This window comes from Echiichthys vipera (assembly GCF_963691815.1).
Source record: "Echiichthys vipera genome assembly, chromosome: 1".
In the NCBI taxonomy this organism is placed as follows: domain Eukaryota; kingdom Metazoa; phylum Chordata; class Actinopteri; order Perciformes; family Trachinidae; genus Echiichthys; species Echiichthys vipera.
Genome location: NC_139826.1, coordinates 39,850,764 through 39,873,541, shown reverse-complemented (window position 1 = coordinate 39,873,541; position 22,778 = coordinate 39,850,764).

The following is a 22,778-nucleotide window of genomic DNA, read 5'->3' as shown; positions in this document are numbered from 1 at the left end:
CCCTCTCGCTGTGAGGCAACAGTACATGGCAGCACTGGGGATTTTTATGTCGCTTATGTGGCATTTCTACTTCTTTTATTGGTCTGGTATTTATGATATGAGCACTTGAGGTTGAAATAATAAAAATAGAATATAATAAAGCATGAATCAGACAGAAGCCAGCCAGCCCTGCACACGTCGGTATTACGCTGCAAACTGTTTATCTTCATTAAAACACCTAAATACCAAACCAGCCTGCTCCAGTTCAGTGACACAGACCGAAAAACGTGTCCATGCATTTATCTTCAGCAGGCTCGACTACTGGAACAGTGTCTTTACAGTTCTCCGTAAAAAGTCCATCCGACAGCTGCAGTTAATCCAGAACGCTGCTGCTCCAGTCCTCAATAAGACCTAAGAAGTCGATCATATCACTCCAGTCCTCAGATCGTTACACCAACTTCCTGTCTGTCAGAGAACTGATGAGATGTCTGTTGGTTCAGGACCAAAATACATTTCAGATCTTCTGCTCAGCTACGAACCACCCAGACCTCTCAGATCCTCTGGGACAGGTCAAAGCACAAAGCACTTTGGATGACCTCGTTGAATTGTGCTATACAGATAAACTTGCCCTGCCTTACAACACACACACACTTCCTCATTCTCCCTCGGACACACACACCCTCCCCTGCAGTGGAGACACCTCAGTGTTCGTACACGTGCGCACGCTCGTGCTCGTACATGTGCAAACGGACGGCCCGCTGTCGGCTGTTATGCGCGGAACGGGTGCACTCACACTGCTTAAACGTACTAGGCTTTAGCTGAAAAAACGGTTTTGTCCCGGGACAGAAGGACAGTGTGAGTGCGCCCTAACTACGTTCTAGAAAGCTTCATCTTTTGTACAGAATCAGCTGCTTATCACAGGAAACCAATGCAACTTCCTCCTCAGCTCCACAGCGATTTACTGTCGGGTGCTCAGCTTCTACTGACTTCAGTGGGGAAGCGTAGAGCGGGTTGTTCCACCGCAGAGAAACTAGACACTCATTGGATAAATGCTGGGCTTTGTCCCGCCCATCGGACGCTCAGTGTCTCTGGGGGTCTATGGGACAGTGGGCTGGCCCGGATGCTCTGCTTCTTTGTGATGATTGGATGAGCTGTCTGAGGAGGAATCCTTGTTTGATTGACAGCTAAATGAGCGAATCAGCGATGTTGAAAAATAAACATCCGGCGCAGCATTTTCCAAGTTTTTCCTTCCGTTGTTCTGAACTGATCCGAAGACTAGCGTTGTGTTTGGAGACTCTGTTCTGTCACTCTGTGGTTTCTTTGCCGCGGAGCTTCTCCCCCCGTCACTCACACTCACATTCACAGGCGCTCACACTTCACAGTAGCCTGGCGCAGCAGCTCCAGCTGGGCCGAGGCCGTTTAAGCAGCCTAGCTCTGCTGCCATTGAGACACCACTGGTCAAGTCCCTGGAAAAGACGCCGCGTTGGTACGACGAGGTCACAGATCATTTTCTTGAAAATGCACGAAGGGAAGAATTTACATAGAAAGGAGGACGGAGCGGAGAGGGGACGAAGACGCACAAACGAGAGCGATGAGAAGAGCCTGTAGCTTCACCCTTACCCATGGGTGACTGTTTCATACAGTCTCAGGTCACAGACAGGAGGACGGAGCGGAGAGGGGACGAAGACTCACAAACGAGAGCAATGAGAAGAGCCTGTAGCTTCAGCGAGTGTCCACGCATCAACATCGCTCGCGCTGAGTCATCCGTACCACCGTATGCAAAATCCAGAGAGGTCAGTAAACGAGCAGCGGCTGCCCCTGAATGCCTGACTCGTGCACTCGCACAGTTATTGTTTCTGATCTTTCAAGCACGTCCGGCCTCACGAACGCAACGGCTCAGTATCACCTCGACCTTACCCGGCTCCCACGCTGAGTTCATTTCGCTGCCGTGGCTGGAAAAAGTTGCTCATTTCCTGCAGGATCATTTTGGTGTCACGGAGCGTCGTCATGGCAATGGGACTCTGGCTCTGACACTTAGTATTATTTGCTTTGGATGAGAGCGTCAGCTGAATGCCTGCGAGGTAAAGATAGAATAACGGTGCAGCCCGCGTGCCCAGAGTGGGGCCAAACACACAGATGAGTCGCAGCTCTCAAAAGAACAGGGCTTACTCTGTTTCTCTCTGCATCAAACCTCCCGGCTATTGTTCAGCAGCGAGCCGCATCTCTTCACATGTTTAGTTATTGTTCAGTCACACTGCTTTTTACCACCTGCCCACTCCTTTAACAGACCGTGCTGCTAACATGGCGTATTAAAATCATCTCCACAGTGATATCCTTCCAGCCCCCCGCAGCCACGCTAAACATTAACCGCTGTAAAGTCCATGAGTCCACTGTTGGTAGCTGGAAAATAGCATTAAGCAATGATGAAGGGTCATACGGAGAGATAATGGAGCTCTTACGGTTAATGTTAGTACACCTGAAACCATTCAGAGAGCAAGAGTACTTCACTCACGGCAAAATATTCAAATCGTGATTTCAACAGTTTAACTTTTAAAGTGAAACTAAAGTGACCAGAGGGTTGGGGAGAACGATGAGCGAGTGGAAATAAAACTTTACAACTCATTTGGAAAAAGCGTAAAAGGACGGTGAAATCACCCAGATATTCAGGAGCTACTCCACCTGTCCTCCAGTGGACTGCGACACATGTTTACGCCACGACACACACGTCGAATCGTTTTAGTTTCTTCCACTTTGGCACTCAGCTCCCTGCTTATGCTTAAACTGTCTTTTAGCCACAGTCAGGTGGTCGGTCCACTACTCTGGTCCAGACTAAGGGCGCACTCACACTGTCCTTCCGCACCGGGCCAAAACCGGTTTTTCGGTAATGTATCCTGGCAAGCAATATTTTTAATTTGGAAGCTCAGGCTTTAAGTAGTTGCAACCACTTAAAGCTGCAGTCGGCACGTCTAGCAGATGGAGTCAAATTTTGAAAGTTTACAACGACTCTCACGCCCCTCCCCCTCTACCACAGAGCTCCTCCCCTCCCTCCCTTTGAGTGCTCGTCAGTGCACGTGCACCAGATTTCTGACAACGCGCCCGTCTCTTCTCTCATAGATAAACAGCATTGAGTACACGCTACATGGAGGTAGGCTGGCTAACTCACTCATAGATAGCAACTTCTAACATCATTTAGCGTATGCTAGCTTGAGGCGTGTGATAGTGGGGATCTGTGGCGTGAGCACGGACTGTGACTGAGAGTCAGCTCTCACACAGCCCTGCCCTGAGTGGACAGGATGATATGGGTAGTTCTGGGACCGGCCCACCACCTCGGCCCTCCTCCCTACCTCGATTACAGCGCATAACCTTCTACTAACGTGTACGAACAGTGAATGAGGACAGCCTGAATGAGCGAACGAGAAGTCATTACGTGGACGCCGGTGCTGCAGCTGTCAGAGGTCCCACCGCCCTGTGGTCATCCTGCTGGAGCAGAAGGATTTTTCAGGTATTAACATTGAGAATAAGTACGGCATCACCGGAGCGAGCACACAACAAGAGCAGCGACGAGCACAGCACATCGGATTTAGTCGGAGCCGAGACGGGCGGATCGATAAACCCCTCCCAAGAGCGACAACCTGAATAAAACAGTCACTCTGCGGTCAGTCAGGAGCACAGCAGCAGCGCCGCTCACAATCCAAAGGGACATAAATCATGTGTGAACACAAGCGAAGCAGCAACAAGAGTAATGTTTGTTGTTTTTAGGTCAGAACAGCTGTCGACGCCGCCTGAAAACACACTTGTGTGCACATCCACAGGGAGAGAAACACACACACGTGAAGCTGGATGATTCATCTCAGCCCGACAGATATCGACACGACAGGGGCTCAGATCCGTCTTCGGTGACAGTTCTGTGTTGTCCTCTCAAATTAAAGAAGTGAGTGGAGGCTGTGTACTGACGTGATAACACCCCCCTCTACACTAACAGGTGGCTGCTATGAACAAATAACGTGAACAGAAGAAGATCCATGACACATGACGGTCTGTGAAGTGTGGATGCAGCCAGAAATAGATTTTCCCATGTATACAAAAACCGTATTTTTCGGATTATAAGTCGCAGTTTTGTTCATAGTGTGGCCCGGGCTATTATTTATCTCAGTCAAGTAAGAGACTAGGCGTATATCAGCAATCGTCACACACACACACACACACGTCAACCAATCAAAATCCGGCGGGGGCGGGTCATGGCAGAAGTGCGTTGTGACATAAAGATGCTACCTGTGGTGTATCTGATCGAGCACTTGCTGTGTGCGGTGATTGATTGTTCCTGTATGTGTGTTATGAAGTTGTGCGGCTACTAAAAGAGCACATGTCACAGCCTCGCCTCCCTCACAGAGACCCACAATGCGCACTACAACAGTCACGCAATAGCATAAAACCACAACTCTACCTGCTAATGCTTGAGCTAAGCGGCGCGTTGTCTTCCTTTGGAGTTGGCGGAGTTGTTCAGAAGTGACAGCGAGGAAGAAGAGTTCAGTGGATTCAGTGATTAGCAGTGACAGAGTGCGTTGCTGTTTTCATGGCTACATGCACTGAATCTGAATACTGTTGATGTATTAATGTGTCCTGTTTCCTGTTGCTCTGCGTGACGTCTGCACTGTCTGGAGAACGCTGATTGTGTTGCTGTTTTTCAGGTGCCACTAATGCTGCTGAAAATAACAGCAAACCTCTGCAGCAGCATGAGAAGAGTCCTTACACACACAACAAAGCACCAATGGGCTCCTTCCTTTGGGATTGACTTTGGTAATCAACTGTAATGGACTTTACTATGAGAGGAGCTGGTACAGGGGCCAGCAGGTAAGTCTTTAACACACTTTATAGGACAGGCAGGAAATGGGGTGAGAGAGAGAGAGAGGGAGATATGCAGCAAATGGCCGCAGGTCGGAGTTAAACCCGCGGCCGTGGCCCCTGTCTCGAGGACCTTCAGCCTCTTTACAGGGGGGGGACTGCTCTAACCACTCAGCCACCAGCCCCTCAACACTCTTTTAATAATTGGTGCTTTGTTGTGTGTGTAGGGACTCTTCTCATGCTGCTGCAGAGGTTTGCTGTTATTTTCAGCAGCATTAGTGGTTAAAGAAGACCTTTGAATGCCTTCACCGTACTGCCCCGAGCTAATCACTGTTAGCCACGTCCTGCTGTTAACGACTCCCACAGATTTTCTCCGTTAATAGTTTCCATTTTGATGTTTGCACGTGTCGAAAAAGACCCTGGGATGATTTTAAGCAGGAATTTCACTTTAAATTGAAGTGATTATCCAGTGTTTCCCAAGTCAACATGGTGGCAAACTGAGGTGGAAAGAAGAACATGCATCATTGCTCCTCGCAGCTCACATCAGAGTTTAATTTTTAACTTCCTGCTGTGGCTCGTCATATGATCACAACCACAGAACCACAGATTTTACAGGTGTCTGAGGGTTGAGGTGGTTCAGGATCATCTGGTAAGGATGAACCCTGGGCGCCTCCCTAGGGAGGTGTTCCAGGCACGTCCAGCTGGGAGGAGGCCTCGGGGAAGACCCAGGACCAGATGGAGAGATTAGAGCTCCACACTGGCCTGGGAACGCCTCAGGATCCCCCAGTTAGAGCTGGTTAATGTGGCCCGGGAAAGGGAAGTTTGGGGTCCCCTGCTAAAGCTGCTGCCCCCGAGACCCGACCCCGGATAAGAGGCTGAAGACGAGATGAGATGAGGTTGTTTTCACACACTGTTAAAACCACCAGAGTGAGCCTGAGTGCTGCACATGTTCCTTCATAACCACAAACACACACTGGAGTTTACTTCGACTCAATCCCACATACGAGGGATGAGTAATCAAACCTTGAGTACTCGCAGTTATGAGGGACCTGGAGGGGTGAATGAGCACAGCGCTGTGCATCGGGGGTATTTTGAGATGAACTGTCATCAGTGTTACTGATACGACACCTCCTCATTTCACTCCGTAGACCTAAATAAGTGTGTAGCAGGAGCTAAACAGGGCCAGGTCAGGTAAAACCAGAGGGTTCTCAGAGGTAATGAGTGTGTCTGGTGTGCGTGGCTCAGCAGAGAGCGGCACAGACGTTATGTGAAGTGACAGTGCTGCCTCCTCGTTAAACACATTGGGAATCTGCTGGTGCATGGGAAAGGTTTGGGTCCACGCATTCATCGCTTATTTAAAGATTCTGTAACGGCAGATAGCGTTGATGCGATCGATTGCTGTCAGGAGACGGGAGATGAGTTCTTAAAATAGATTTCCTATTTTAAGAACTCAAGGGAGGGTGACGCACACATGAAACACACACACACACACACACACACACAAACTCCTGTCTCCTGTGTTGGTTGACCCATCCTCCTCCTCCTCCTCACAGAGTCTGGTGGCAGAACGGGAGTATTCGCTCATCTCCAGTCTCTTATCCGGGGTCAGGTCTCAGGGGCAGCAGCTCCAGCAGGGGACCCCAAACTTCCCTTTCCCGGGCCACATTAACCAGCTCTAACTGGGGGATCCTGAGGCGTTCCCAGGCCAGTGTGGAGATCTAATCTCTCCACCTGGTCCTGGGTCTTCCCCGAGGCCTCCTCCCAGCTGGACGTGCCTGGAACACCTTCCTAGGGAGGCGCCCAGGGTTCATCCTTACCAGATGATCCTGAACCACCTCAACTGGCTCCTTTCAACACAAAGGAGCAGCGGCTCTACTCCGAGTTCCTCACGGATGCTGAACTTCTCCCCCTCTCTCTAAGGGAGACTCCAGACCCCCTCCTGAGGAAACACATTTCACACGCTTGGACCTGGACCTGGTTCTTTGGGTCCTGACCCAGCTTTCATGACCACAGGTGAGGGTAGGAACCAGGACTGAGGGTAGATCCAGAGCTTTGCCTTCCTCAGCTCTCTTTTCATCACAACGGTGCGGTAGAGCGACTGCAGCTCCGCCCCCGCTGCTCCGATTCTCCGGCCATACTCACGCTCCATCGTCCCCTCACTCGTGAACATGATCCTGAGGTACTTGAACTCCTTCACTTGGGGTCAGGACTCATTCCCTATCTGACACATCTGGCCACATCGTCCACACCGTCTGGCCACACGTTATTATACATTATTATAATATATATTCTCTCTGGTTGACTGCAGATCAGCTGCATCATCTAGTTTCTATTTTGAGAATTTCACTTTGTTTCATTGATGAGTGAAGCACCAAAGACCCTGAGACCCTTTATCCTATTAGTTTATTGTTAATGTTATTATAATAATATTAGTATAAGCCCTGATAGTTAGACAGCCTATAATAATAAACTAATTTCAGCTTTTTCCAAGCTCACTTCAGCGATCCCCTGCACATTAAGCCTCATTATCCCAGTCTGATTATTGTTTATGTTGTTTTTAAAAATAAAACCTGTTCCCTGGGACTTTTGATGTGAGGGTAGGAACCAGGACTGAGGGTAAATCCAGAGCTTTATCTTCCTCAGCTCTCTTTTGGTCACAACGGTGCGGTAGAGCGACTGCAGCTCCGCCCCCGCTGCTCCGATTCTCCGGCCAAACTCACGCTCCATCGTCCCCTCACTCGTGAACAAGATCCAGAGGGACTTGACCTCCTTGAACCCCGCATCTAAAAATATTACCTAACTAACCAGAGCACAAATACAAATATGAAACGTGCGAGGTTCATCATTCATTCATTCAGTGTAATTAGGTAAAGCTGAGTAGCTGGAAAGTCTGCAAAACTTCGCTGAGTCGTTCAGCAACAGGACAAATCTTGCAACACAGCAGAAAAACGTCATACATTACAGCGTCATCTGCGCTCCCTGAGATGGAGAATCACATAGTGAACGTGCGTATGACTCTGCGTCCCGCTCCTTTAAAAGCACGTGCTTGCTCAACTAAAGGGGGAATTTGAGGCTGCATCGAACGTGAAGCTTGAATCATCATTGAAACACTGTAATTGCGTAATTCAAAGACAGAATCTACGGCAGGTAGAAATGAACTGTGTCGTCAACATTATGCAAATGCAGAAACCTCATTATGCGAAGGCTTCTGGCTGCTTCACGATCGGAACCGCCAACAGTTTTAATCCCGACCACATCTTGAGAGGGATTAGTGTGCGGATATTTTTTGATTCTTCCGCAAGTCTGTTGATGGACTTTTCAAACCATCTGGAAGAGATTTCTCTGCTTCTAACGTTATTTTCTGCAGGACGCTCAAGAGATCACAGAGAGGAGAGGGTTCAGACGAGGAGGCAGAGTCACGGGGACTGTATCTGAGCCTTTCTCAAGGTCGCCGTGTGACCAAACACCTTTAGAAACGCACTTTCATTCACTCCACTGTGTTGTTACGTAACGTCTGATTTGCTTTACAGATTTGATGCCGTTCAGCGGAAAAACGAGATAAAAGCCAAACTTAAAAAAATGAGTTTGAGCCACTTGACTGACAGTTAGCGTTAGCCGTTAGCCGTTCCAGCTAAGTGCAGATGAAAGTGATGTTAGCATCCAGGAGCAGCGTAGCCATGTGGGCGTGCGTTTGAATGGCGTTCCTCTCCTTTCTCTCAGTCCATGGAGTGAATGCTCGGCCTATAGTGACTCTGGTTGTTGCCCGTCTCCGCTCACTCAGCTGCTGGGACAAAGAACGCCCCCTTCACTGAGGCTCCCAAGCAGCTGCAGGATTGGCTAACTCCATTTCACCCAGTGCCAGCCTACAGTAGCTGCACCCAACAACAGACAACCCTGGCAACCAGCAACGCCCAACGCTATTGGCTGCTACCATGACAACAGGCTGAATAAGTGTTTATGTTATATGACGCATAAACAACGAGCTGAGAACGAGCCTGGTGTGTTAACGTAACATATTACGGTAAGAGTCATTCACAGATCTATAACATATAGAACATGCTCTACGTTTACCAAACACTCTGTCACTGCTAATCCCACAGAACTATAACATATAGAACATGCTCTACGTTTACCAAACACTCTGTCACTGCTAATCACACAGAACTATAACATATAGAACATGCTCTACGTTTACCAAACACTCTGTCACTGCTAATCCCACAGAACTATAACATATAGAACATGCTCTACGTTTACCAAACACTCTGTCACTAATCACACAGAACTATAACATATAGAACATGCTCTACGTTTACCAAACACTCTGTCACTAATCACACAGAACTATAACATATAGAACACGCTCTACGTTTACCAAACACTCTGTCACTAATCACACAGAACTATATGATATAGAACATGCTCTATGTTTACCAAACACTCTGTCACTGATCACACAGAACTATAACATATAGAACATGCTCCAAGTTTACCAAACAGTCTGTCACTAATCACACAGAACTATAACATATAGAACATGCTCTGCGTTTACCAAACACTCTGTCACTAATCACACAGAACTATATGATATAGAACATGCTCTACGTTTACCAAACACTCTGTTACTGCTAATCACACAGAACTATAACATATAGAACAGGCTCTACGTTTACCAAACACTCTGTTACTGCTAATCACACAGAACTATAACATATAGAACATGCTCTACGTTTACCAAACACTCTGTCACTGATCACACAGAACTATAACATATAGAGCATGCTCTACGTTTACCAAACACTCTGTCACTAATCACACAGAACTATAACATATAGAACCTGCTCTACGTTTACCAAACACTCTGTCACTGATCACACAGAACTATAACATATAGAACATTCTCTATGTTTACCAAACACTCTGTCACTAATCACACAGAACTATAACATATAGAACATTCTCTATGTTTACCAAACACTCTGTCACTAATCACACAGAACTATAACATATAGAACATGCTCTATGTTTACCAAACACTCTGTCACTAATCACACAGAACTATAACATATAGAACATGCTCTGCGTTTACCAAACACTCTGTCACTAATCACACAGAACTATATGATATAGAACATGCTCTACGTTTACCAAACACTCTGTTACTGCTAATCACACAGAACTATAACATATAGAACAGGCTCTACGTTTACCAAACACTCTGTTACTGCTAATCACACAGAACTATAACATATAGAACATGCTCTACGTTTACCAAACACTCTGTCACTGATCACACAGAACTATAACATATAGAGCATGCTCTACGTTTACCAAACACTCTGTCACTAATCACACAGAACTATAACATATAGAACCTGCTCTACGTTTACCAAACACTCTGTCACTGATCACACAGAACTATAACATATAGAACACGCTCTACGTTTACCAAACACTCTGTCACTGATCACACAGAACTATAACATATAGAACATGCTCTACGTTTACCAAACACTCTGTCACTGATCACACAGAACTATAACATATAGAACACGCTCTACGTTTACCAAACACTCTGTCACTAATCACACAGAAATATAACATATAGAACACGCTCTACGTGTACCAAACACTCTGTCACTAATCACACAGAACTATAACATATAGAGCACGCTCTACGTTTACCAAACACTCTGTCACTAATCACACAGAACTATAACATATAGAACATGCTCCAAGTTTACCAAACACTCTGTCACTAATCACACAGAAATATAACATATAGAACATGCTCTACGTTTACCAAACACTCTGTCACTAATCACACAGAACTATAACATATAGAACACGCTCTACGTTTACCAAACACTCTGTCACTAATCACACAGAACTATAACATATAGAACACGCTCTACGTTTACCAAACACTCTGTCACTGCTAATCACACAGAACTATAACATATAGAACATGCTCTACGTTTACCAAACACTCTGTCACTAATCACACAGAACTATAACATATAGAACATGCTCTACGTTTACCAAACACTCTGTCACTGATCACACAGAACTATAACATATAGAACACGCTCTACGTTTACCAAACACTCTGTCACTAATCACACAGAACTATAACATATAGAACATGCTCTACATTTACCAAACACTCTGTCACTAATCACACAGAACTATAACATATAGAACACGCTCTACGTTTACCAAACACTCTGTCACTGCTAATCACACAGAACTATAACATATAGAACATGCTCTACGTTTACCAAACACTCTGTCACTGCTAATCACACAGAACTATAACATATAGAACATGCTCTACGTTTACCAAACACTCTGTCACTAATCACACAGAACTATAACATATAGAACACGCTCTACGTTTACCAAACACTCTGTCACTGATCACACAGAACTATAACATATAGAACCTGCTCTACGTTTACCAAACACTCTGTCACTAATCACACAGAACTATAACATATAGAACACGCTCTACGTTTACCAAACACTCTGTCACTAATCACACAGAACTATAACATATAGAACATGCTCTACGTTTACCAAACACTCTGTCACTAATCACACAGAACTATAACATATAGAACATGCTCTACGTTTACCAAACACTCTGTCACTGCTAATCACACAGAACTATAACATATAGAACATGCTCTACGTTCACCAAACACTCTGTCACTAATCACACAGAACTATAACATATAGAACATGCTCTACGTTTACCAAACACTCTGTCACTAATCACACAGAACTATAACATATAGAACATGCTCTACGTTTACCAAACACTCTGTCACTAATCACACAGAACTATAACATATAGAACACGCTCTACGTTTACCAAACACTCTGTCACTGATCACACAGAACTATAACATATAGAACATGCTCTACGTTTACCAAACACTCTGTCACTGATCACACAGAACTATAACATATAGAACATGCTCTACGTTTACCAAACACTCTGTCACTAATCACACAGAACTATAACATATAGAACATGCTCTACGTTCACCAAACACTCTGTCACTAATCACACAGAACTATAACATATAGAACATGCTCTACGTTTACCAAACACTCTGTCACTAATCACACAGAACTATAACATATAGAACATGCTCTACGTTTACCAAACACTCTGTCACTAATCACACAGAACTATAACATATAGAACACGCTCTACGTTTACCAAACACTCTGTCACTGATCACACAGAACTATAACATATAGAACATGCTCTACGTTTACCAAACACTCTGTCACTGATCACACAGAACTATAACATATAGAACATGCTCTACGTTTACCAAACACTCTGTCACTAATCACACAGAACTATAACATATAGAACATGCTCTACGTTTACCAAACACTCTGTCACTAATCACACAGAACTATAACATATAGAACACGCTCTACGTTTACCAAACACTCTGTCACTAATCACACAGAACTATAACATATAGAACACGCTCTACGTTTACCAAACACTCTGTCACTGATCACACAGAACTATAACATATAGAACATGCTCTACGTTTACCAAACACTCTGTCACTAATCACACAGAACTATAACATATAGAACATGCTCTACGTTCACCAAACACTCTGTCACTAATCACACAGAACTATAACATATAGAACATGCTCTACGTTTACCAAACACTCTGTCACTAATCACACAGAACTATAACATATAGAACATGCTCTACGTTTACCAAACACTCTGTCACTGATCACACAGAACTATAACATATAGAACACGCTCTACGTTTACCAAACACTCTGTCACTGATCACACAGAACTATAACATATAGAACATGCTCTACGTTTACCAAACACTCTGTCACTGATCACACAGAACTATAACATATAGAACATGCTCTACGTTTACCAAACACTCTGTCACTAATCACACAGAACTATAACATATAGAACATGCTCTACGTTTACCAAACACTCTGTCACTAATCACACAGAACTATAACATATAGAACACGCTCTACGTTTACCAAACACTCTGTCACTAATCACACAGAACTATAACATATAGAACACGCTCTACGTTTACCAAACACTCTGTCACTAATCACACAGAACTATAACATATAGAACACGCTCTACGTTTACCAAACACTGTGTCACTGCTAATCACACAGAACTATAACATATAGAACATGCTCTACGTTTACCAAACACTCTGTCACTAATCACACAGAACTATAACATATAGAACATGCTCTACGTTTACCAAACACTCTGTCACTAATCACACAGAACTATAACATATAGAACATGCTCTACGTTTACCAAACACTCTGTCACTAATCACACAGACCTATAACATATAGAACATGCTCTACGTTTACCAAACACTCTGTCACTAATCACACAGAACTATAACATATAGAACATGCTCTACGTTTACCAAACACTCTGTCACTAATCACACAGAACTATAACACATAGAACATGCTCTACGTTTACCAAACACTCTGTCACTAATCACACAGAACTATAACATATAGAACATGCTCTACGTTTACCAAACACTCTGTCACTGATCACACAGAACTATAACATATAGAACATGCTCTACGTTTACCAAACACTCTGTCAATGCTAATCACACAGAACTATAACATATAGAACATGCTCTACGTCTACCAAACACTCTGTCACTGCTAATCCCACAGAACTATAACATATAGAACACGCTCTACGTTTACCAAACTCTCTGTCACTAATCACACAGAACTATAACATATAGAACATGCTAATAATAATTTCACACATAAGTCGCTCCAGAGTATAAGTCGCACCCCCGCGGCCAAACTATAAAAACAACTGCGACTTATAATCCGAAAAATACGGTGAATATATTTCTTATGGAAAAGCAAAGCGTTACTTTCTCCTGTTCCCCTCAAACGCCTCGTGGGTTTTTTTTTTTTTAACTTTAGCTTTAATAATAAAGACTCTACAGATTCAACCTTTACGTAAGTCATGTTTACGTGTTCTCTTCCGGGTCTCAGGAGGATAAATGACCCGGACCGATCATCGGTTACGTCACTCGCTGGTTATGTCTCTGTGTCCTGAGGAGAGCAGAGTAAAGACAGACGTCCATAGAGAGAGGACCCACAGATGGGAGAGTCTCCTGCTCCCTTCGTGATCCATGAGCTGTGACAAACAAGGTCTGCTCTGCCTTTGGACACACCGCACTCTTACACACGGGCACGCAGCCACGGACACATCCATACGTGTCCATATGTTCTCACACACACACACACACACACGCGGGCGCACGCACACACACCTTGTGTAGTGTGTTACAGCCTCAGCACAGCTCTGTTATCTCCCCTATTCTGTGCCGTCAGATGAGTGTCTCTCTCTGATTGCGTCCAAATAGAGTCTTGGCTGTTTAAATGAATGCACCATGAGCTCCTTCTCTCCTTGGACAAATGTAAAGGCCTGCTAATGTTTCAGCGTGATACAAAAACTGGCCGTAAATGATCCACGCGGCTCCGCAGAGGCACAGAGAGGGATCTGGCTGAGAGGGAGGAAGGGTCTCTGGGCCGAACGCGCGCCGTCTGCCACTTTTCCCCTCCTCCGTCTCCTCCGGTCCACCAAATCTGTCCCGCTGCGTCCAGTGTTGCGCCAGAATGCACTGTAGCAAAATCCATGGAGACACTAATCGTTCCACTTCCAATCTGGACGGAGCTTTTCTGAAAGTTTGGGATATTTTAAATATGAGCCGTGTTCAGATCTGTTTCATAATACATGAAGTCTATCGAAGAAGAAGAAGAGGAAGGGAGGATGAAAAGCATCTGATGTTCCTCCCTGAAGCTCATAAATACTCAGTTTACCCGAAGAGTTTTCAGTGGTTTGTGGCTGCGATGACGTCCGTTTCATTTCCATTTTGCTGCTTCGTGCACGGCCTGAAATATTAATTTCAGTTGTAATTCTTTGGTTGAATGATAAAGTTCGAAGTGTACAGATGCAATAAAGACCTTTTTGCACGTTGATGCTACTGAGAGATGTTGTAAATATTGTTATGATGTCGTGTCATCATGGCTGCTGAGCATTTATACGTTCACTCTGGAAGGAAACCTCAGCGCAAAGGTCACGTCCGGCTCCGGTGTAGGATGAACTGTGCCCTGAGGAGGAGGTGGAGGTGATGGAGGCCAGAGACCGGAGGTTATCACCTGCACCCGCCTTTCCACATAATGTTCAGGGGACTACAGATGAAAACTAACCTTCTGGCTAATTCTATTGCACTGTTCCCTTTTTGGCTGGAGAATCGGAGCAGCGGGGGTCGTTGCAGTCGCTCTACCGCACCGTTGTGATGAAAAGAGAGCTGAGGAAGGCAAAGCTCTGGATCTACCGCTCAGTCCTGGTTCCTACCCTCACCTGTGGTCCTGAAAGCTGGGTCAGGACCCAAAGAACCAGGTCCAGGTCCAAGTGTGTGAAATGTGTTTCCTCAGGAGGGGGTCTGGAGTCTCCCTTAGAGAGAGGGGGAGAAGTTCAGCATCCGTGAGGAACTCGGAGTAGAGCCGCTGCTCCTTTGCGCTGAAAGGAGCCAGTTGAGGTGGTTCAGGATCATCTGGTAAGGATGAACCCTGGGCGCCTCCCTAGGGAGGTGTTCCAGGCACGTCCAGCTGGGAGGAGGCCTCGGGGAAGACCCAGGACCAGGTGGAGAGATTAGATCTCCACACTGGCCTGGGAACGCCTCAGGATCCCCCAGTTAGAGCTGGTTAATGTGGCCCGGGAAAGGGAAGTTTGGGGTCCCCTGCTGGAGCTGCTGTTCCCGAGACCCAACCCCGGATAAGAGGCTGGAGATGAGATGAGATGTCCCCTTTTAAATAAACTAATACCTAACACCTTATCCTAGAAAACCATTGATCAATTATCAAAATACTTGGAGATTAATTTAATAGTTGATAAATTATCCATTAATCAACTAATTGTTGCACCAAACGGGAAGCAAATAAAACTCAGCGGGTGAAGAAGGAGGGGAATATGCATGAAAACATGAAAAGTGAAACAAGAGTCAGGAGCTTCTGTCTGTGATGCTGCGTTCCTAAACATTGGCACATGGGAATTCTCCTACCTGGAGTTTAAGGGCGCACTCACACTGTCCATCCGTACCGTGCCCAAACAGGTTTTATAGGTAAAGTCTGGTTCCTTTGACCAGTGTGAGTGCAACCGTACCGCGCCTAGGAGCGGCACGCTTGCTGGCCACGGCCCGTTTGGGAGAGGTGGGCTTTAGTAAAGCACGTTTGCACGTGTACGAGCACGAGCGTGCGCACGTGTACGAGGCCTACGGCGGTTCTGAGGTCATTTCCTGTGCGCCTGTTGGGACGTAGAAAAAAGAAGGAGGGACCATGCGCGGACATTTCAAACAATGGTGGTGAAAGGTTCACGTTGGTGTGATGGGGAGGTGGAGTGTTTACTGCAGATTTGGTCGATGAAAAGATTCAAAAACAGTCGACAAGACGCACAAAAACTCCGAGGTCTACGGAAAGATCTGGAAACAAAGCCACGCATCGCCATGACGTCATCAATGCGTGTGACGTGTTACGGCGTGATGACGTATAGGCAGCAAGAAGCATTCTCTGAGGCCCAGGTAGTGTGAGTACAAACGGGCCTGGAGGGGGGGACAAGGACCCTAAAGCACGGGGCACGGGACGGACGCACAGTGGGCCCCTTAAAGCTCCGACTTTAAAGCGTTCCAGACAACTGAAGTCGAACCTGAACAGAAAACATGGACGACCGCCATCAAATACGTTAATTAACATATTGTCCAGCACTCGATCACATTGGTCGACGCTAGAGCGATCTTCTGAAACATCGTCATCAACTCATCTGGAGCCGTTTATGGAAGTGTGCACAGTTACGCTCAGGAACGCTCCCACTGGCCCCCAGGGACAAGAGGGTTCAATGCTCTGTTTGAGGAAATTCATTTCATGTTTTATTTCCCAGGTTCTGATGATTTGAGGAATGGACTTTTTACTCAAACGTCTTCCATTCATGCTCATTTCTTTCTGTTAGATGAATATGAAAACTGGAGTTGTGCTTTACAAAGGGAACCTTAGAGAGAGGAAGAAATACTCTGTCCAAACATCGAGCTTTATAATAATGTGTGTTCTGAATGTGATGTACAGTATAATCTGATGGTGTCTCATTCACCCATGAGGGCTGGGCACTTTGTGTGCAGGACACATATAAAAAGAAATGAAAAAGCTCTGCATATCGTTAACTTTTACCGGCTACAATATTACAAAGTGCCTTCAACGCTGCAGCACAGCTCTGCAGAGTCTGGATATACTTTTATAAATGTTTATAGAAAGTATATACTGTGATAGAAAATCATAAAAGGCAAACTAATGTAGCCTATCTAATATGGTAGCGGGGGGCTGGAGCCGATCCCAGCTGACATCGGGCGTGAGGCGGGGTCCACCCTGGACAGGACGCCAGTCTATCACAGGACACATAGAGACGAACAGAGACAGACAACCATTCACACCTACAGGTGATTTAGAGTCATCAATGAACCGAACACCTGCACGTCTTTGGACTGTGGGAGGAAACCGGAGAACCCGGAGAAAACCCACGCAGACACGGGGACAACATGCAAACTCCACACAGAAGGGCCCCAGCCGGGATTCAAACCAGGAACCGTCTCTCTGTGAGGCGACAGTGCTAACCACCACACCACCGTGCTGCCTATATACAGTATATTTCCTCTAAGAGATTATAACGGCATATTTTCATGCTAGAATATTCATAACAAGTTAAATTGCAGTGTCTGATAAAACACTACACGCAGGGAGTAAAGTTTATAGCCTGTTCTTTGAGGTTTATCTCTCACGACTTGTGTCTCCACGGGCGGTCTGGGTGGTGAGGTCTGGGTGGGTTGATTTCCCTCGAGTTCGCGAGTCAGGCGTTCCACTTTGACCAGTGCACTTTGTCTAGGTGGAGGTCCGAAAGCTCCGACCTCCCAAGGCACCTGAACGCAGCATAAGGGCAGACAAATCAAATTCAAGACACAGCAAGAGACTCATCTCATCTCATCTCATCTCATCTTCAGCCTCTTATCCGGGGTCGGGTCTCGGGGGCAGCAGCTCCAGCAGGGGACCCCAAACTTCCCTTTCCCGGGCCACATTAACCAGCTCTAACTGGGGGATCCTGAGGCGTTCCCAGGCCAGTGTGGAGATCTAATCTCTCCACCTGGTCCTGGGTCTTCCCCGAGGCCTCCTCCCAGCTGGACGTGCCTGGAACACCTCCCTAGGGAGGCGCCCAGGGTTCATCCTTACCAGATGATCCTGAACCACCTCAACTGGCTCCTTTCAACCCAAAGGAGCAGCGGCTCTACTCCGAGTTCCTCACGGATGCTGAACTTCTCCCCCTCTCTCTAAGGGAGACTCCAGACCCCCTCCTGAGGAAACACATTTCACACGCTTGGACCTGGACCTGGTTCTTTGGGTCCTGACCCAGCTTTCATGACCACAGGTGAGGGTAGGAACCAGGACTGACCGGTAGATCCAGAGCTTTGTCTTCCTCAGCTCTCTTTTCGTCACAACGGTGCGGTAGAGCGACTGCAGCTCCGCCCCCGCTGCTCCGATTCTCCGGCCAAACTCACGCTCCATCGTCCCCTCACTCGTGAACAAGATCCAGAGGTACTTGAACTCCTTCACTTGGGGTCAGGACGACGTTGAACAGATATCATCTCTTCATGCTCTCAATACTTTTGTCATCATATTATGATTACTAACCACGCTGACATGACTCCACCCAAACGGGCCTCCGCCTCCCTGAATCCTCCTCTTCCCTTCCCTGACTCACCAGGATGAATTGCGCCCTCCCTCCCTCCTTCACACACCGTCTCTGTAGGCGTAAAGAGGCCAACACACAGCGGAGTCCCTCCAAATCGAGGAGGATGTAAATGGAGCGGGTCATCCTTCCTGTCATCTCTCCTCCTTTTATCCGCCCCGTCACACACACACACACACACTCTCTCTCTCTCTCTCTCTCTCTCTCTCTCTCTCTCTCTCTCTCTCTCCCTTGAAAAACCTCAACGAGTGGCTGAGCACTCATGTCCCCAAGAAGCAGACGTACGACAATTCATTAACTAAAGGCTCGGTGGCTTCTCATTACTCATACTCCTTCAGATTGTTCTTCAAGGTGTTCACAAATTGCACGCACGAGGTCGAGACAACAACAGACGCAGCCTTGTGTAGACAGCTTTACGAGGTGTGTTGAGGTGTGTTGCACGCACGAGAGAGAGAGAGAGAGAGAGAGTATGGATATTAAAATAACAGATGGAATTAAAAACACAAACACACAAATGCACACAAGACCCAGAGAGATGTGAGGAGAGGACAGCCAGAAGCCTCCCGTGATGAAGTGGAGCTCACACAGAGTTGAAGCATCGCCAGAAGCAAAGACGAGTCCTTTCAGGCAAACCAGTGTTTCCATGAGAGACCGAGCGGCAGAGGAAGGGAAAGAGTGTCCCTCCTCTGGGTCTCATCGGGAGCTGTGTGTTTGCTGAACGACGCTGAGCGGAGGACTGACGGACACAGAAATGGGTCTTATTCAGGGCTGCAGCTATTGGATCTTTTTGTAATCAAGTATTCGAACGCTTATTCCAACGATTCATCGAGTGATCGGATAAAAAAAGGGTCAGTTCTGACAGGAACCTGCGACCTGACCCATGAAGTACAGAGACGCACTGGTGTTGCTTCTGCCTCTTTTGGCAGAGTCTTCTTCAGTAAAGATCTCCAACTTCGTACCAAATCAGCTGTATACAAAGCCATCTGTCTGTCTGTCCTACTGTACGGTTCTGAACCATGGGTCCCCTGTGTGTGTGTGTGTGTGTGTGTGTGTGTGTGTGTGTGTGTCTATCCCACTGTACGGTTCTGAACCATGGGTCCCCTGTGTGTGTGTGTCTGTCCTACTGTACGGTTCTGAACCATGGGTCCCCTTTGTGTGTGTGTGTGTGTGTGTGTGTGTGTGTGTGTCTGTCCTACTGTACGGTTCTGAATCATGGGTCCCCTGTGTGTGTGTGTGTGTCTGTCCTACTGTACGGTTCTGAACCATGGGTCCCCTTTGTGTGTGTGTGTGTGTGTGTGTGTGTGTGTGTGTGTGTCTGTCCTACTGTACGGTTCTGAATCATGGGTCCCCTGTGTGTGTGTGTGTGTGTCTGTCCTACTGTACGGTTCTGAACCATGGGTCCCCTGTGTGTGTGTGTGTGTGTGTGTCTATCCCACTGTACGGTTCTGAACCATGGGTCCCCTGTGTGTGTGTGTGTCTATCCCACTGTACGGTTCTGAACCTTGGGTCCCCTGTGTGTGTGTGTGTGTGTGTGTCTGTCCTACTGTACGGTTCTGAACCTTGGGTCCCCTGTGTGTGTGTGTGTGTGTGTGTCTGTCCTACTGTACGGTTCTGAACCTTGGGTCCCCTGTGTGTGTGTGTGTGTGTGTGTGTGTGTGTGTGTGTGTGTGTGTGTGTGTGTCTATCCTACTGTACGGTTCTGAACCATGGGTCCCCTGTGTGTGTGTGTGTGTCTATCCTACTGTACGGTTCTGAACCATGGGTCCCCTGTGTGTGTGTGTGTGTGTGTCTATCCTACTGTACGGTTCTGAACCTTGGGTCCCCTGTGTGTGTGTGCTCATATCAGGGCTTTCATCTGTGACATAACTTTGTCCAGGGCCGTGTTCGGCATTTGCATTTTTCCCTTCTCAGAAACTTCTCCATCACTGTCACTCGCTTGTCTTCGTGTGATCCAAAATTGCCACTGTCACTTGACGCGCAGCTGCAGCACCGACTCTAACTTTGTTTACTTAGCGTCTGAGCGAATCCAAGATGGCGCGACCATGGCACAGTGCTATGGTCCCATTTCTTAAAGGGACGGATGCGCCTTATTGTTTATATATGAATGAAGTTCCAAAATAGACCATTCATGGATAATTTCCCAGGGCACACCTGATGATGTCTCACCACACACTAGTGCCGGCGCGGTACGGTTGCACTCACACTGGCACGGTACGGATGGACAGTGTGAGTGCGCCCTTAGGCTTCAAGCAGGGATATGCAGTAGTTACCTGGATGTAAGTGATCAAACCATATATATATAGTTTATATATATACATACTGTTAGTGCTATATACTGTTCTGTGTCCATGTGTTTCCATCCATGGTTTGTATCCACAGTGCTTCCACACATCACTCCTCAGATGGTTCGTTTCATGATCATCTGTTCAGCATGGATGGCTGCGTCCTCCATTTTGTGTCAATAAAACCAACAATGGTGTAGTTTATAGAGGGCAGCGGGGCATGCAGTCACTCCCCGCTGGAGCGCAGGACACGGTGTGTTGCTCTTATTGAATGGAAGTTTTGAATTCAGACAGAAAAGAATATTTCACTGGAACAACAATAAAGTGGGACAGAATTTAAATCAAAACAATATAAATGGTAATGTAGAGGGAAGGAGTTTAACCTCAACAGCATCTCTGCGTGGTGTCCGTCTCACTTCTGATGGTTTGGTGTTTGTTTGATTTGGCACAAGAAATGAAACTGAAAGCTGCCACTGTGTGAACAAGAGTGCTGCTGCTGCTCACGGGGGAATTGTTGTGTCTCTGTAAATACTAAATAAGTCACAGAGTGTGGACTTTACCTGCTCCATAGGTAAAGTGTCCTGAGATCACTTTTGTAAATGAAATTGAACTAATTGAATTGAGGTTTAGTTTCGTACGTGCCTTTCTGTTTTTCTGGAGGGTATAAAAATGAACAACGCAATGCAAACTTCTAAATATATATATATATATATATATATATATATATATATATATAATATACATGCTTGTGAATGTTCTCATGTGTCCAGGTCGTTGTTATCCCCAAAGCAATTTCAGTCCAAAGCAACTGGACTTGGTTGTTTGTCAGGAAGACGTTTCACCTCTCATCCAAGAGGCTTCATCAGTTCATGTACGCATCTGAACGAGACCAGGACCAGGACCAGGACCAGGAGCAGGCTGGGACTGGCCCAACTAACTGGTGTGGAGATCCAAGTATTTAACCACTTGACTATTAAAGGACCGAACCAGTTCTTAGACTGGGACGTCCATATGGAGAATGACAGGAGCCTCCACATTGGGGTATACAGAAAACCCCACTCACACGGATCAGGATCTACTGTTTGACTCTCACCACCCCCTGGAACACAAGCTTGGCGTTATCAGAGCCCTGCAGCATAGAGCTAATAACGTACCCACTAGCTCACAGGCCCAAGGGGAAGAACGCAAGCACCTGAGAGGCGCCCTCACAACTTGTGGCTACCCCAGCTGGACCTCTGTGAACACGGCAGCTGCTTCCAGAAAGAAAACCAAAGTGGTTGAGAAAGAAAAAGAAAGCAAGAGGAACAACATAGTCGTCCCGTATGTGGCTGGGGTATCAGAGAAACTCAGGAGGATCTTCAACTAACACTGCATCCCTGTGTGTTTCAAACCCAGTAACACACTCAGACAGAGACTAGTACATCCCAAGGACAGAACACCACACACCCACAACGCAAAGGAACGCAAAGATCTCTACAACCACTGCATAAACGCACGGCCCAACACAGGAGAGCTAACTCCTCAGGCCTGGACTCTGCTGCCCACTCACACCTCAGGGAGAAAGCCCACTCCTTTGATGACAACAATGTCCACATCCTGGACAGAGAGGACAGATGGTTTGAAAGAGGAGGAAAAGAAGCATCTATGTAAAAGTAGAGAAACCATCGCTAACCAGAGGAGGAGGTCTAAGACACCAGGACCAGGACCAGACTGGGACTGGACCATGGCTAACCAGGGGAGGAGGTCTGAGGATCCACTTCTCTCCAGTTTACAATGCTGCCCTTTCATCCCTTCATTCAA